Genomic DNA, 11,443 nt, shown 5'->3' on the forward strand with positions numbered 1-11,443 from the left:
GAATTCATCTTTGACAACAAATGCGCTGAAGCATTCCGAACACTTAAACAAGCATTAATCTCTGCGCCGATTATGCAACCTCCCGATTGGAGTGAACCTTTCGAAATAATGTGCGACGCAAGCGATTATGCTGTAGGAGCTGTTCTAGGCCAACGAAAAGATAAGAAACTACATGTCATATACTATGCGAGTAGAACCCTAGACGAAGCTCAAATGAACTACGCCACGACAGAAAAGGAACTATTAGCTGTCGTATTCGCGTTAGATAAATTTTGTTCCTACATGGTAGGAGCCAAAATCATCATATACACTGACCACGCCGCTATTAGGTACCTCCTAACTAAGAAAGACGCCAAGCCTAGATTGTTAAGATGGATCCTTTTATTACAAGAATTCGACTTAGAAATTAAAGATAAAAAGGGAACCGAAAATGTCGTAGCAGATCATCTCTCTCGACTCGAAAATATGAAACCCGAACAAGTACCAATCGATGATGATTTCCCTTACGAAAGACTCATCGCTCAGTTGGAAGCTAACGAAATAGAACCATACCATCCAACCATTGAGTCAAACAACTTCGTAGAAGTAGCTTTAGCCCGCTCTGCCACACCTTGGTATGCGGATTTCGTAAATTACTTAGCTGCTGGTGTACTTCCCCCTGATCTAAGCTATCAACAGAAGAAGAAATTCTTCCATGACCTCAAACACTACTATTGGGACGACCCCCTCCTTTTCAAAAGAGGCCCCGATGGAATCTTTAGACGCTGTGTACCCGAGGAAGAAATAGGAAGTATAATAACACATTGCCATTCAGCACCTTGTGGAGGACACCATAGCACATCTAGAACCTGCGCCAAAATCCTCCAATCTGGACTATATTGGCCCAACCTATGGAAAGACGTTTACTTTGCCATATTAAATTGTGATAGATGCTAACGAACCGGAAATATCTCGAGACGTGACGAAATGCCTCAAAAAGGCATCCTAGAAGAAGAAATATTTGACGTCTGGGGCATAGACTTTATGGGTCCGTTTCCATCATCATTCTGAAATAAATATATACTCGTAGCTGTCGATTAGGTTTCAAAATGGATAGAAGCTATCGCTTCTCCTACAAACGACACACGAGTAGTGATCAAACTCTTCAAAAACGTTATCTTTCCTAGGTTCGGTGTACCAAAACTGGTAATTAGCGATGGTGGATCTCATTTCATTTCGAGAATCCTTGAAAAACTCCTTCGAAAATATGGAGTAAATCATCGAATACCTACACCATACCATCCACAAACAAGCGGACAAGTAGAAGTATCTAACCGAGAAATAAAGCAAATATTGGAGAAAATTGTTGCTATATCTAGAAAGGATTGGTCATCCAAGTTAAATGAAGCTTTATGGGCTTATAGAACAGCTTTCAAAACTCCAATTGGAACCACCCCATTCAAACTCGTTTATGGAAAATCATGCCACCTTCTGGTAGAATTAGAACATAAAGCCTATTGGGCCATTAAGAATTTAAATTTAAATTATACTACAGCTGGTGAAAAATGAATTCTAGACATAAACGAATTAGGCGAACTTAGACAAGACGCTTACGAAAACGCCAAAATCTATAAAGAAAGAACGAAAAAATGGCACGACAAGCGTATATCTAGGAAAATTTTTAGCATATGCGATAAAGTACTATTATTTAATTCTAGACTGAAATTATTTCCTGGAAAGTTACGATCTAGATGGTCCGGCCCATTCGAAATTACTAACATACTTCCGAGCGGAGCGATAAAAATTAAAGGAGAAACCGTCGAACCTTTTGTCGTAAATGGGCAACGTCTTAAGTATTACCATCATCTCGAACACGATGAAAACATTCAGATTTTAAAACTTGACGAGCTGCCCGCTCATTCGGAAAAATGATCTTCATTTAAATCGTCGAGCTTACGACATAAACAAAGCGCTTGGTGGGAGACAACCCACATTTTTATTTTTTTTCTTATTCTTATTTATTTATTTAAAATATTCTATTTTATTTTTGAATTATTTTAATTTTCTATTTTTAGTTTTTATGCCTTTTCTACCTCTTATAATAATTATTATAATTATAACCGCTATTTTAAATCGTAAAAATCTCTTCTTTTTATAATTATAATTATTATTATAATTTGTTACATCTTTTAATTTTAATTTTCTTTTTAATTTTCCTTTTAAAAAACACTAGCCTATTTTTAACTAATTTTCATACTTTTCGACTTATAGGCATATTTAGTTACTAACTCATCAAGATGCAAGAAGTCGACAATATGGAAGTTGTTTTCCGTGGGAGAGGACAAGAAGCGAGATTTGCTAAGCTAGCTGAGAGACAAATGGATTTGACTCGCTATCCTCACCACCCGACTATGATAAGATTAGATATTGAAGAAAGCGTCATGTACTTGCTGAACCAAATCGGTTGGACCGGTTCTCACCTATTCCGAAAGTTTAATACCTACCGAAAAGCTCACTCTGGAATTCTTGAGCTCTTTGACCTACCTGCCTAACTGTGGACAAGGATTGAGGAAAGGAATTATCCTCTTTCGACTCTTTGGATTAGAATATCAGTTTTGTGTCCGTGATTTTGCTGAAATGTTAGAAATCCCTCATGGATCGGATGCATACACCACAGTTCCTGAGGAAAGTATCGCTTACTGGGAGTTGGAAAAATTCTGGGGTAAGATTACTGGTAACGATAACCCTGAGGAGTTCGAGTTTCAATCCGAGAACATTCATAACCCTGCCTTCAGATACCTACATAAGATCATCGCTTACTACATCTTCGGTAAACCCGAAAATGTCACTGAAGTTTCCAGAGAAGAGTTATTCATCATGTTCTGCACCTCTCAGAATCGTCCGGTCAATGCTATCACATTTATGCTAGCAAACTTCGAGCGCATTACACAAGACGAAGTTTCACCTATTCTGATCGGCGGATTCGTCACTATGATTGCAAATGCTATAGGTCTGAGAACACCACTGCTTAGATTGACACCTTTTGGTTCCTACAACTCTATGAACATTCGCTTCTGCTTTAATCGAGGTATCATTAGAAACCTTGGACCTGATCAGTTTGATTTACTCATTGATAATAAAGTGCTTGATCAGTTCACCTTACCGAATCCAAGGACGAGTGTGCACAACCCTGCTAATTGGCTTTACTATGATCAGATTCCTGAAAGAGAGTCATCTCCAGAAACCCCACAAGCCTATGAACATTTAGATGATGACATGTATGTAGCAGAACAAGACTCTGAACTTGACACTCCTCCTGGATACTATGAGTATGGACCTATGCCCGAAGACGATCCCGAGGCTGAATATGAACCTATGCCCGAAGATGATCCTGTGCCTGAATATGAGCCTCTACCTGAAGATCAACCCATTCCTGAGTATGAGCCTAAGACTCCTACTGGTTCACAAGAAGTTCAATCTGAAGATATGACTGATGTCGAGCCTGAACAACAACAACCTGCTGCATCCGCTGAATCAGTGGCCCCAAGAAATGCTCCTCCGAGGATCGAGCATGCTCATAATCCGAACACACAAGGCCAAGCAATAGATGCACTACAACATGAAGTTCAACATATGCGCAACGAGTTACACACTCTGCAAATGCACTTCTTCAATTTCATCGACACTGTCAATGCCCAATTCGACGAAGTCTTCAAACACATTTATTCTAATGTGCACAACAACAGACGTGGCTAGATGTTAACTTTTAGGATATTATATTTTATTTCTAGTTTTAGCAATTTCCAATTCCTAGTTTAGAATTTAATTTTCTGCATTTTTACATTCTGTTTCTATCAACACTCAGTACCCGTTTTAATCTGAAATGCATTATTTTTATTCATTACTGCTACTGTGTTATATTATGCTGCTATTAACTGCTATATATTTATGAATGCATATAATGTACTCAGCCTGGTCACCGTTATTTTTGCTGTTTATAGTATTAAAACATGACACTGTTCTGAACTATTATTCACTTTGAAGCAACTGGAAAACTCATCGAAACAAATACAATGAAGTCGCCATCGAACATATATTTATCCTACATACAGGAATGGAAAATATCGAAGAAAACCAAATAACAAGCATTGGTCTCAGAGAAAGGGTAAGGGTGTCTGTTACGTGAGGGGAAGGTATTAGCACCCCTCACGTCTGTGGTACTCCACAGGATCCATTCTTACTAGTTTTCTAATCTAAGGGTGTGTGTGTGTGAATCATGCTATGTGCTAAGGGAAACACGCAATGGAAGATATACAGATAACAGGAACAAGCAAATAGTAGGTAAACAAGATAAAGGAAAAATCGAACAAAACAACGAAAAAAGAAAAGTTCGCTCGCTAGGGTGTTCGTACCCTGTGCCTACGTACCTCCAATGTGCAATGGAGAAATCAGAGCACCGTAGTTCGGCCCAAAAGTTTCTATTTCTATCTCGATTTGCGTCTCCTAGAGAAACGGAACCGAGCACCCAAAGGGAGCATGCAAACAAGGAGCGTCACAAAGATCCTAGCAAACATGGCATGTGAACAGGCATCACAGATAAGAACATGCGAACAGGCATCGCAAACAGAAAATAGACGTGTAACAGGCATACACGAATGTGAGTGTGTGAACAGGCATCACAAGTGATATCATACTAACAGGCATAGCAGATAAATGACACACACGTAACAGGCATACATGCATGGCAAACATGTAACAGGCATACACATCAGATGTGAACAAGTATCACAAATAAAAATGCGAACAGGCATCGCAAACAACATGTAACAGGCATACATGTGCAAGTGTGTGAACAAGCATCACAAAGATATCATACGAACAGGCATCGCAGATAAGAAGATAGTGAACAAGCATCACAAAGATATCATACTATCAGACATAGCAGATAAGAAGATAGTGAACAAGCATCACAACCATATGGCATACAATCGAGCTCCCCTCGAGAAACAAACAAAACCAACGGTACTGACCGAATGGTAGAAAAGCGGTCCCGCCATAGCCAAGGGGAGCAGCTCAACCCAAGTCAACCAAGCATTATACCTCGTGAAAATGATCGGGCCATAGACAAGAGGAGCGGGTCCCTCTCAGCAACCAAGCCGTCACGGATTGGAAAGGAAAATGGTGCGTGCGTACACCGAGCATCAACGTCGAGCGATGCGAGCTATAGGAAGTGCGGGGGTCCGGCTGCATGGACCCTTTTCCTGACATACTCGATAACAAGATCTTGTGCAGGTTCAGAAGCAAGCAACGCGTAACGTGCGCATACTGAACGGACTCGATGAGACTGGGCGGGGGTTGATTGCTAACCCTTTCCGCATGCCTTCCATGAGGACTTAACGGAGTGCCATATAGGACTTATTACACCGTGACTCCCTGCCGCAAAGCACAAATGTAAACACACCAACAAAAACAGAGCCTCTTTCGAGGGCTTGGCCAGATGCATGTCTAAATCCTACTTCTCATGTTATAGGATGATGCGGAAAGCGGTAAAAGGGACAAGGGGACGATACCGAACGGATAGCAAATCCGCAATGAGCTAGCAAGTGTAAGCAAAAAAGTCCAGAATACTTCGCGTAAGCCAGCATCAAGCAAAGTCAGAAAGCATCATCGTGAAAATAAATCACGCACGACAAGTGGTACACGTCGAGCATAACCACGCAAGAAACCTGCAAGAGAAACACAGTACAGACATCGCAAGAATATACATCTCAACGAGTGACAGATCAGATGAATCGCATCGAAAATAAGTTCGTGTCCCACAAATAAAGTGGAACACGTTGCAAACCACTCGCACCGGAAGCGAATTCGTGTCCCACAAATAAAGTGGAACACGAAGCAAATCGAATCTCAATCGAGGGTACCTCGCACATCTTAGCAACCAAATCAGTAATAACAAGACAAACGCGCATCAACCATAGAAAATGAAGGCCATTAAGATCTACTTAAATCCTATACAAAATCTAGCAAGATTAAATTGTTTTTTATGACATTTTTATCTAAGAATTAAAACTAAACTATATAACAAAACATTTGAATTCTAACAAGCGAAATATTATATGTTTTTTATTATCTTTTAATCATGCCAAACTCTAACAAAACTATTGTGATTATAGCATTTTTATTACTAAAAAAAAATGAAAAAAAACTAGTTCTAAAGCATGAATTAAAATGGAGTCAGAAGGTTTATTGAGTGAAAATATGGTGCAGACAGCAAGGTTAGCGCAAGGCCCAGAGATTGAGGCCCAAAGAATCATTGTTGTTGTACAATAGTTTTTCTACACAAAAATTGGGCTCCTATGGGGGGTGTGAATTGAAACCCGGTGAAGGCCCAAGATGATCCTTGGATTCAGATTTTGTTTGATCCAAATCAGATTCTTCTACAAATATTTTTTTATTAATGAGTTTATTCAAATTAAATGTTAACTACAACAAACTTTATATCACCTAATTATACTAATTAACCTATTAAAAACTCAGATTTAATCCAATTAATAAGCAAAAAGGTAATTAACGAATGAAAAGGGGCTTAGGGTTACAACCGTTGAGATTTCTGAGTTTGCTTCTCCTCAATCCAAACGCAAGAACGGCGGCGACGACCACAATCTCCGGCGAAACTTTGCCCTCCCCGTCTCACTCTCGCCTCTCAATCTCTCTCCGACTTGTACCTCTCATCTCTCCTCTCCAATTTCATCTCCGATCTCATCTCTTCGATGTCTCGTTTCTTCTTTATCGGTTCAATCTCCGATTCTCATCTCCGGTGAAACTATTGCGCGTCTTCAAGCTCAACGACGAAGAGTAATCGGAAAGCCGCATCGGAGAGGTGATGTTATTGTTATTAATTGCAGATTTGATGAAGATGAGGATGAAGATCGGAGTAGAGTTTATGGAGATTTTCTGTTGTGAATTTCTTTGATGAAGAATCTATGAAGGATGAACGATTGAAGATGCTTTCATGAAGGTGATGATTTTACACGGATGAAGAAGATGATTGTGTAGAGTGGAAGAGAATCGAGAGAGTCTTCGAGACTTTGGTGAATGAATGGTTATCGAGAGAAAGATGAAGATTGATGTTCGAACGTGTTTCTCCGATTCAAAACGGTTTGTTACGTTTCTCTTCTCCTTCTTTCTGATTTTTCTTTCAATTTTCTGATTCTCAACCTCTTGTTCTTCTCCCTGAATTTAGAGTTGATGAAGATGATGATGATGAAGGTTCTTTTGTCAGTTATCTGTGATTGAAGTTGTTACAGTTGAAGATGGGAATCACAGAGAGAGGTTCTGAACTGGTGTTGATCGTTTTCAGAGTTGAAGGAGGATTGAAGATTGGTGAAGGTTAATTTAAGAGTGGTGTGGAGAGGAACGAATCAATGGAGGATCAATTGAAGGGAGAGATGAAGTTTGTTACGTTTTTCTGCAGAATCCCTCGAGAAAGAGAGAGTTCGAGATTGTATGAAGATGGTGAAAGCGTCAATGAATCGAGAGCGTTATGAATTCTGTTACAGGTTGTTTTTTTTGTTCACTTTTTTGTTATCGATTTTTCTCTCCCCCCTTTTCTGTTATAAGAGCTTATGGTATTTGAGCTGCGCTGAATCGATTTTTTTCAATTAATTTCTGAACCGGTTTTCTGATATGCTCCTTTTCGGTTCGGTTTGAATTTGCTTGTGCCGGGCTTGAAATTGCAGCTACAAGTTTTTGTTCGGATTGAAGCTCGGTTATTTGAAGTGCAGGGACTTGGTTTATGAGTTCGTGATGAAAGGAGTCATGTTTTGAGATTAGGAACAAAAGGCCAAGATATTTTTGTGTAATTTTTTCTTGTAAGGGCTTTGACTTTAGGAATGGTGTAATTTTGGTTGTAATTTTTGTAATGGATATTGATGAATTGAATGAAAGTATAAATTGGTGTATATAGTTTTGTAACGGTTTTTGAAAGAATGATATTTGAATGAATGTGAAAAATGATAATCTTGAAAGGAACCTGTGTTATTTTGAATACCTAGACAACCACTTAAAACTTCAACATAAATTCCGACAATTTTGATCAAAAATTGAAAACCTCAACACGACATTATTCATGTCTGGTAACAAGCCTAGTCTTTAATTTGACTCAAAATGAACCCACACGTATCACCTCATACCCTTGCGTAAAATTCTTGCAACTCAAATCCATATTGCCTTGACAAACACCTAACATAATGCCTTGAGTTATCTTTTGAACAAAGACGAGTGTAGCTTGAAACAATGGAAACTCTTTAATTTTTTCTCGATTTTTGAATGGCAAAATAAAACCATCCATAACTTATAGCACAGTGAAGAGGGCATATTTTGGGGTGCAACACACTTCTTTACTGTACCTGTCAGAACTTGTCCAAATTTGTGCATGCGAGCCAACCACCTCCCTAGGCTTGGAGACGCACGTCCCCACCTCTGTGGGACCACAACTCTGCATGCAAGGGACAGGAGACGTCCGTCTCCATGGACTGTCCCCCAGCAGACTGCCTGCCTGAGACGCGCGTCTCCCAAGGGCAGCAGCTGCTCTGCTTCGTTGACCACGCAGACCATCATTTCTCCCTCTTTGAATTTTGAATTTTGAATTTCAAAATTCATCATTCAATTCTCTTCCTTCTCCCCATAATTCCTTCCATTTAAACACCATAAACCACATTCATCCTCCATCACCACCTCTTTAACTCTACATCATTTCCCATTTCTCCATTCCATTCAAAATTCAAACACCACCATAAATATCTTTCAATTCTATATTTACTCCACCACTTTCAAACCTCACTATAAAACCATACCACCATCATTCCTTTTTCTTCACAACCTCCAAACCATTTTCTATTCTTCTACTCTCCACACTATCTCCTTCCAAACACACGATGCCTCCGCGTTCAGTCATCCGAAGTGTACGCCCTGAGAGACCTCCTCCCAACCTTGAACATATTATCTTTCGAGAGGAAGACGGCAACGCTCAACGAACCAAATATCTTGCCTTCTACGAACATTCAGTTGTCCCCACGAAATTCGTGAACACTGAATGTTTAGAAACTCTGGGTCTTATAGATGGTGTCACCCGTTTACTCACAAAATCTAGTCTACACCATCTCTTTACTGAACCCGTACCCACTTATGAGCCGCTCGTCTTAGAGTTCTTAAGCTCTTTCCACTACGACACTCCTTCTGATCAACCACTTTTAACTGGTAACATCCAATTTCGGATGTTTAACCGTGACTTTAATTTGGATCAAGAAGAAGTTGCTACGTATTTGCATTTTAACAATGCACCAAATGCTCATCGCACAATCTTTCAAGAACTCAATGGCCGACCTTGGGAGCAACTCGCTTTTGAATTTTGGTTTAATCTGACTGGCGAAAATGCTACCGGTTGGAGGAATCTTCATGCTTCTCATATTCAAAATCCCGCTATACGTTATTTTCAACGTGTTTTGGGTAACACTATTTTTGCAAGATCCAACAACCACAAGGTAAACCAAAATGAGTTATTTTTCTTATACTGTGCGCTAAATAATATCCGTTTCAATGTTGCACCATTTATGCTCCAACACATCCAAGGCTGCGTCAACGCTCCCTCTACAAACCCCTTCCTGTTTGGCGGTATTATTACCACCTTGGGATGTGCCTTAGGTCTCGCTGACGACCTCATCTCCCTTTCTCATCTCATGATGCCTGCTCAGTCCCTCGATCTCACTTACTGCCGTCACTCTCACTTGGTTTCACCCCGTCATGATGGCCGATTCACTCTAGTCGTCAACAAAGTTCCGATTCCAAATGTCATTCTGCCATGCCCCGAGCAAATCAACATCCGTTATATTCAACGTTGGACGCTTATTAATGAAGTTCCTCAAGAAAACCAACCTGAACATCGTAATGAGCCGGTGGATGACATGGAACAAGAGTTCAACCAAGCAGATGCTGATTTCAACCAACCTCCTCAAAATAATCCTCCGCCAATTACTCTCGAAGCCATGTATGCTGCAATTCAACGCCAAGACCAACTTTTTCAAGCTATGCAGACAAATCAAAACGAAACATTAAGGCTTATTTGAGAAATGCAACAAGAGCACTGTGACTACGCTATTAGAACCGAAGGCCAATACACTGAAATTGCTACACACTTGAATGATCTTAACATTCGTGCAAATGGCTCTCCTACTAATAGACGTCGACGTGTTCGTACAAGAGGAGCAAGCAGTTCTCGCAACCGCAACAACGAGGAGTAGTTCACATGCATTGAGGACACTGCATCATTTAAGTCTTGGGGAGTCGTATTACTCGCTTTAGTGTCATTTCCTTTTATTTTATTTCCTTTCCTTGTAATGTTTCTTTTCAAATTCAATAAAGCATATATATGGAATTTTAAGTCTTATATGTATATTTCCGTGGCTATTACAATTTTTTCCATTTTCTTGAGCCATAACAAAATTTTTACTCCAAAACGATAAACGCATAACCCCACACGTTCGAGAAGTACGAAGCTATCTACCTTATATTGAAACCGAAGTAAAGATTCGAGACAATACCCTTATCGTCCCGACACTCTAAAACCCCCGAGTATGCGTAGCCGATTTAAATACCCTTTATACCAAAACCATCGACTTTAATTTTGAAGTAACCCTTATTAGTTTATTCTAGCAGTCGGCACCGTCTTGGACACCAACGACGCAGAGAGTCGATGAATATAAGTGTATGATCCATATAATTATAATTATGTGCTTAACCGCCAATAGAAACGTACCTACTAAGTAAAGTGATCCTCACACGATCATTTAACCTAACGGTCACAAATCTCAAATACAAAAAAAACTAAAACTCATTGTTGATTGGTTCAGAAGTTACCTGGTACTGAACTTGGTAGGAAGGACTATGGTCCGATTCCCCACAATCCACATATGAGCACTAAGGAGTATACCACGTAAATGTGCCAGAACTCCATTAAAAGGATCATAGTCACTAACCGGCTACTCTGCTATGTGCGTGTCAAGATAATGGGCTTAATGTGATTGCGCGCGAATGAAAAGGGTAAAACAAGATGAAAAGTCAAGTTCAAGCTATGATGGCATGATTCGGATTGGTATGCAGGCTGGGAGTTGTCTAGTGTCGCTACTGTAAGTGTATTGCTAGGGTCTACGGCATAAGTTTCGAACAGAAACACTCTGTAGCTGAGTACGACCCGAACGACGTGGTGGAAATGTATTTCATTTCACTGTCCTCTGATTTTCTCTTATTATTTGCTTGAGGACAAGCAAAGGTTCAAGTCTGGGGGAATTTGATAACACGATTTTATATCATATATTTAGCTTGAAATCCATAAATATTATTAGCATTTTCCTTTAAATATATTGTTTTATTGTGATATTATGCGGGTATTTGCGATATTTCAGGTTTT

The 11,443-nt window shown here is 39.7% G+C and overlaps 1 long non-coding RNA gene across 1 annotated transcript; it reads left to right on the forward strand.

Moving 5' to 3' along the window:
* The first annotated feature begins 6,479 nt into the window (after positions 1-6,479).
* On the forward strand, positions 6,480-8,217 carry LOC131650432 (uncharacterized). The gene is made up of 3 exons (XR_009298278.1): positions 6,480-7,137; positions 7,223-7,538; positions 7,719-8,217. It is a non-coding gene; the product is annotated as an uncharacterized LOC131650432 (long non-coding RNA).
* The last annotated feature ends 3,226 nt before the right edge of the window (positions 8,218-11,443 follow it).

This window comes from Vicia villosa, linkage group LG2, assembly GCF_029867415.1.
Source record: "Vicia villosa cultivar HV-30 ecotype Madison, WI linkage group LG2, Vvil1.0, whole genome shotgun sequence".
Lineage (NCBI taxonomy): Eukaryota > Viridiplantae > Streptophyta > Magnoliopsida > Fabales > Fabaceae > Vicia > Vicia villosa.